This window comes from Molossus molossus, unplaced genomic scaffold, assembly GCF_014108415.1.
Source record: "Molossus molossus isolate mMolMol1 unplaced genomic scaffold, mMolMol1.p scaffold_m16_p_13, whole genome shotgun sequence".
Taxonomy (NCBI): Eukaryota; Metazoa; Chordata; class Mammalia; order Chiroptera; family Molossidae; genus Molossus; species Molossus molossus.
Genome location: NW_023425348.1, coordinates 94,166,942 through 94,173,930, shown reverse-complemented (window position 1 = coordinate 94,173,930; position 6,989 = coordinate 94,166,942).

Genomic DNA, 6,989 nt, shown 5'->3' with positions numbered 1-6,989 from the left:
AGGGCTCAGCGCTGAGCCCCTATGGAGGTAGAGCCGGGGGGTGTCAGCCGGTGGCTGGTCCCCCAGAGGGTCATGGAACCACCTGCCTCTCTCCCCAGCTCCCAGGGGTCTGTTTGGACCAGGCGCGATCCCTGCTCTCAGGAGCAGCCATTCTGGCGGGGCAGGGGACGCCCCCGGTGCTGGTCCTGGGATAGGGCGCTGGCCCGTGGCTGAGGAGCAGGAAGGAGAACCTCCGAGAGCTGGCCCACAGGACCAGAAAACCTTCCGGAGCTTGACCGAGGGTGTTCACAGGTGTGCTGGTCACCTAGTGCTGCTAACAACTGGCCACGACACGGGGCAACGCGTGGCACCCAACACGGAGCGCCTGCAGCTCCCGAGGGTGCGGAGTCCAGGAGGAGGGATCCGGCTCCGGCTCCGGCCCGGGCCCTGGCTCTGGCTCTGGCCCCGGCCCTGGCTCTGGCCCCGGCTCCGGCTCCGGCTCCGGCCCAGGCCCTGGCTCTGGCCCCGGCTCCGGCTCCGGCTCTCACGGGGCTGCAGTCGCCCGGAGGCTGGAGATCGGCCTCAGCTACTCGGGCTCACAGCCGCGGCAGCCGGCTCTGCGAGGGGAAGAGAGAGCACACGCCCAAGACGGAGGCTGAGGCTTCCATAACCTCCTCACGAATGTGACGCGTGGACCAGCCACCACTCTGCCGCGTGCCACTGATCACACAGACCAGCCTAGACCAGTGTGGGGGGCACACAAGGACGTGATGAGTGGGACAGGCTGGGGACACGGGTTCATCCTGGAGGCTCATGGAACCCGTGGGACGTCCGAGCTGAGGAAGCACAGGCACCGAAGTGGAGAGAGAGCCGGAGCGTGTCCGTCGTTTATCTCGCTCGTGCTTCCCCACCCCCGTGGCACTGAGCTGGGTCTGGCCTGAGGCTCGTTTTCCCACCTGGAGAGCCAATCCAACCATCACAACGGTGGTCCTCGTCCTCCGTCAGGGCACGGGCCGGTGTGGGGCTGTGTGTGGACTTCCTGTCCTGTTCCCAGGTCAGTTTTCCGGTCCTGTCCCTGTCACGCTGTCTTTTTATTTATTTTTTTAAATTATTTTTTTCTTTATTGATTTTAGAGAGGAAAGAGAGGGAGAGAGAGATAGAAACATCGATGAGAGAGAACATAGATTGGCCACCTCCTGCACGCCCCCCACTGGGGATCGGGCCCACAACCTGGGCATGTGCCCTGACTGGGAATTGAACCGGCGACCTCTTGGTGCAGGGTCGACGCTCAACCACTGAGCCACACTGACCAGGCTCTGTCACACTGTCTTAATGATTGCAACAGGACACTAACTCTTGGTGTGTGGTGTCTACGTTCCCCTTTCTTCATTACGATGGCCTTGGCCATTCTGGGCTCTATGCACATTCATGTCTATGATGCAGTCAGCTCGCACACACGGTGCTGGGACTGACGGACTCTGTAGATCAATACAGATCAATGTGGGAAGAACCGACATCTTCGCAAGTCGAGTCATTCAGTGAGCAGGATGCATCCCTATATTTATTTAGGTCTTTAATCTCATTGTGTGTGAGCACATGCGTGTGTGTGCATGTGGGTGTGCACGTGTGTGTGTGCATGTGGGTGTGTCTTGTGCATCTTTCATTAGATTTCTTCCCAAATATCTGATTTTTGGATGCCATTATAAATAGTGTCACTTATACATTTCATCTTTTCTTCTTTCTTGACTCAGGATTTGGAATTGGGAGCCAGTCTTGGCCAGAATCAGAGAAGGTAGAAAACTCCTGCAGGTGTAGGACTGGCAGGTGCCCAGGATCAGGTCCAGGAGAGGCCACAGGGTCCAGGACAGGGAGGGGCCACGGCCGGGTCTGGTGGGGGGCGTGGGTCAGGAGCTGGGGTGTGATTCAGCTGCAATTCGGTTGCGATTCGCGCTCTCTTCCTCCCTTGTCCTGCCGGCTTTCTGCACCTGGTTTTCCTCTTCTGCCGAAATCCACCAGTGCGGTTTTCTTTCTTGCAACCGAAACTGGGAGGAGGAAGGCAGCAGGACTGAGAACATTTGCAACCTGAGCCAAGAGCTATGACCCACGGCGAGGTGTTAATCTGCACAGGATGTGCCCGTGAATGCGTCTCCTGCCCGACAACAGGGGACAGTGGCCGAGGGCACATGCAGAGGCTGGAAGAACGCGAGCGGAGAAGCCAGATGCCAGCGCAGGCGGGGGGGACAGTGGCCGAGGGCACATTCAGAGGCTGGAAGAACGCGAGCGGAGAAGCCAGATGCCAGCGCAGACGGACGTCAGCAGCTCGTGTGCAGGGCAGGCAGCTGGTTCAAAGGACGTGGGGCAGGATGGAGGAGTGAGACCTTTGGGGTGATAGGAATCATGTTTCCCCTCAGTCTATATCCCATTAATGCTTTCCATAGATTGTATTCTCTTATGAACACGTATTATCTTCTAACCAGAAAAAGAGAATCCAACCAGAAATAACTCCAAACATACCGCGGTATTTCCCGGGCCCCAGCCCCCCGGCTGTCCTCGGAGCCCTGAACCTTTGTGGTTCATCACACGGGAACCATGTAGGGGTGTCTCCGTCGTGGAGGAGCAGCCCAGCCCTGACCCCACTGACCAGCTCAGGAGGACCCCAAGTTCTCATGCAATCTCCCCTCCAGCAGACACAGGAGGCGGCGGCTGGTGCTCGGGGCAGGGTTTAACCAGCCCCGGTGGATGCTACTTGAAGGCAAAGCCAGGTCCTTGCAGCACTGAGGAGCTCAGGAGGCCCGGCTCTCCTCCTAGGATGCAGAGCATGGCTGGGGCCGGAGCAAATGCACACAGGGACCCACAGGTACAGCCTGAAATGTGAAACACCCCCTCCTCTGTGGTCAGCTGGGCTGGTGCTGAGCGAGACACCGCGGGGCAGCTGTCTTTTCCTTAATATGGACTTCGACTACATTGTCTTTGAGAAGCCATGTGGTTCTTGGGGGACACGTGTGTGTGCCTGGCTCAGTGGTTAGTGCTGTCCACCCGACAGATAAGGCCGCCTCGAAGGGGGCTAGACCTGAGAGTGTCCGCCCTGGGCTCCTAGCAGGGGCGTTGTATAGACTGAGGACACGGTGTGGCAGCCATCACTCAGGGTCTCTGATATCCATTCCCCTTCTTCTACAGAAATAGAATTTCTAACTGAGCACTTTCTACTTAGTGAAAGACTACATTTCCCAGCCTCCCTTGCAGCTGGGTGTGGCTGTGGGACTAAGTCCTAGCCAATGGGCTGAGTGGAAGTGCAGAGTGAAAGGGTTGAGTCACTAAAAGGCTGGGGCAGAAAACAAAGTTGTAGGATACAAAGTTATTATACAGAAGTTGATCCCTTTCCTCATACCAGCAATGAACAGGGGGATTTGAAAACCAAAGACACCGTGCCATTTACATCAGCACCCCCAAATACAAAATACGCAGGTGTGTACACCTAGCAAAATAGGGGCCAGATCTGTATGATGAAAACTAAACAACAGATGAACAAAATCAAAGAACTCAGTGAAGGGAGAGACAGCCCGTGTCCGTGGAGAGGCACCACTGTGCCGCTGTAGTTCTCCCCGACTCCATCCAGAGATCCAGCGCAGTCCCCATCAAATCCCAGCAAGCTGTTTTGTGGATATTGACACATCAACTCCAAAGCTATATGAAAGGAGGCAAAAGACCCGGAGCAGCCAACACAATATGGAAGGAGAAGAACAAAGTTGGAGGGTGGACATGATCCAACGTCAAGGTTTCCTATGAAGCCGCGTTGCAGAGCAGAGGCACCACTGAGAGTAACTGCTAGCTGTTACCATAATCGTCACCCCATGACTGCAGCGGGGCTGTTACACTGCACTGTATGTAACTCCTTTCCCACCCACCGTGCCCCCCACACCTCAGGATCTTCCTATGATGCCACTCCACGCTCAGGGGCCCTCCGTGGCTCCCCAAGCTTCCCTAAAGCTGTCCTAAAATCACTAGCCTGGCATTCCAAGACCCTCTTTGCCCAGGCCAACTTCCCTTCCCTCATCTCCATTCCTCCCTGTAAAACTCCCTCTCCTACCTCCACACACCCCACCCCCTCTTTCTGCACTTGGCTTTCAGGATGCCCTGTGCAATCACGTTCCCTGCGATGCAGGACCCAGGTGCAGCCCGATCCCTGCAAAGCCCGCTCTGCGCAGCTGTGCACCAGCCCCTCACTCCTCCAGGGCCACACACATCGCTGACGTCGAGTGGTTGCACGTAGAGCGACTCCGTCTCCTCCCACCGCCATCCAGCCGTCCCAGGAGCTCACGGAGCGGAGGGGCCCCAGGGGAGGCTTCCCTTTGGAAGTCTTTGGAGTTAGAAAGCTTTCCCTGAGTGCTGATGCAGAGCTGGGGTACAGAGAGGTGGGGGGAGGTCTGTCTGCAAAGGCAGCTCTTTGGAAACGGTGAAAACACACAGGCTGTGACCATCCAGGTCCTCCCGAGAAGGTGCCCCAGACCCTCGGGGACCTTGTGAGACGGAGGCCCGGGCACTCGTCATCACTGCTGTTCTGTGTGCCGTGACATTCCGACTTGCACAAAACAAGACCCTGGGCGGGAAAGCAAAGGGCCGCCGCGAGGGACTCCAGGTCGGAACAGGGACCCCGCTCGCCCTGGTGGAGCGCGGCCCCTCCCCTCGGCCTGATTAAGGGGAATTGGTGTTTGTGGGGGCGTTCGGTAAGAGGCCTCTGATTGGGAGACAATTTTGTGGCTTTGGCCTGTAATTTGGATTCAGGGATCAGGCACAGTTAATGTGATAAACTCACAAACCTCTGCTTGTGACCAGACGCTGAGGACGCCCCCACAGGCGGCCACCGAAGCCGGCACTGCGGAGGCACGACTCCTGAGTCTCCAGGGCCGACGAGAGGAGCCCGTGCACGGCTGGCTCTGGAAATTTGGAAATTCAGATCCTTGGCCTTGTCGACCACCTGGCTCTCAATGCACATGGCTGAAGGGTCGCTCTGTTAGACGCCAGGGTTTGTGACCGCCCGTGTCCCGGACCGTGAGCTCGGCGAGGCAGGAGGGCAGCGCCCTCGTCCTCCGGGGCCTGGCGCACAGCCGGGCCTTTGCACGCCACGCGGCCCACGGAGTGAAGGGAAGAGAGGAATGAAGGTTTGGAAGACATGTTTTTGGCTGGAAGAACCTACAGGCCCTTCCAGGTCGGGGGTTTGTCCCAAGAGATCTTCCTGAGGGCCAGGGTCACACGGAACACATGGGTTCTTTTTGGCTGGTGACCACTTTGGTGTATTTCTCTTGCTTCCTAAGTCACCAGATCAGGCCACTGAGAAGACTAGCTCGTGTGTGTGTGTGTGTGTGTGTGTGTGTGTGTGTAAAGGTGTGGGGATTGGGAGGAGGGATAGAAGTGGTTGGATGGGATGTGGGAGTGATGGTGGGATGGACATGGGGAGGAAGAACCAAAAGGCACACAGCCGTAGGCCCCGCCCTCTCTGTGTCCCTGCACCGTCCCCCGGGCCTGCACCCACCACACCGTCCTTGTGAACACGGACACTATGGCGTCGATATCACCTTCCATGCTCTGGTCTATTTCTCTTTCTTTGTTCAACCTCCCCTCTCACAGGGACCAAAGTGAGGTAGATTCTGGGTGCCCTTCATTTGACTGGAAGAAGATTGGACTTTTGTTTTTTTTTATTGATTTTAGAGAGGAAGGGAGAGAGATAGAAACATCGATGAGAGAGAACATGGATTGGCCGCCTCCTGCATGCCCCCCACCGGGGATCAGGCCCACAACCTGAGCATGTGCCCTGACTGGGAGTCGAACCGGCGACCTCTTGGGGCCTGGGTCGATGCTCAGCCACTGAGCCCACCGGCCGGGCAGATTAGACGTTTTTAAACAGGAATGCTCACCAGGAAACGGAAGGCCAACACAGACGCCGAGCGTGAGGCTGAAGGAGACACGGAGGCCCCCCCAGGCACACTCTGAGTCTGCCTGAGCTAAGCTCCAACCAGGGCTCAGTGAGTTAAGCTGACACATGCTTGGGGAGCCAGGCTCTCATTCCTTCCGCTTCTAAAGGTCCAGGGAGACACCCCCCAGCGAGCCCCCAACTGTCCGGTCGGGCTTCCGCAGGACATGTGATTTTAGATAACATCTCTGGAAGAGGTGATAAGGCAGTCGGTTGGCGTCCTCAGTGAGGCAGGGACCCTGAGCATGGCCACTAAGGAAGTGAGAAGCTGGGGCTCAGTCCTGCCCACTCCGCACACATCCGCTTCAACAAGAGGTCCCAGTGGCCTGCGTGTCTGACCGCAGACGGGAGGAAGCTTGCCTTCAAAGGATTCTCAGCAAGTCGGGCAACTTCTCCTAGGCAGGGACTCTCAGGCCATCCCAGTTCTCACTCTTGCAAATAGCAACTTCATGCAAAACACTCTTCATCTCGGTCGAATCGCCAGTCGCCTAGCGCTCTGTGAGAGGTTCATGGAGTCGTCGTAGAAAAAGATCCTGAGGTCAGATGAACTGCATAAGTACTATATACTCGGGAGGGTCCCGGGGCACGTATGCAAAGGCACTGAGAAGTCCTGCAGGACAGAAACATGTTGGTGTGTCAATAGAACACTTGTCAAATCTATTGACATCTCTTGGCAGGGTTCCAGGAACATTGCTCCTTGGGAAACACTGCCTCCGAACGTATTTTCCCAATGATATTAAAACATATAAGTAGCCCAGCAGGTGTGGCTCAGTGGTTGAGCGTCGACCCTGCACCAAGAAGTCGCCGGTTCTATTCCCGGTCAGGGCACATGCCCAGGTTGTGGGCCCGATCCCCAGTGGGGGACACGCAGGAGGCAGCCAATCGATGTTCTCTCTCATAGATGTTTCTCTCTCTCTCTCCCTCTCCCTTCCTCTCTCTCTAAAATCAATAAAGAAAAAATATTTTAAGAAACCCACACACGACATATAAGTAGCTTGTCTTTTTTCCCTAATAAGACGAAAAAGGCTGTGAGAATCTTTGC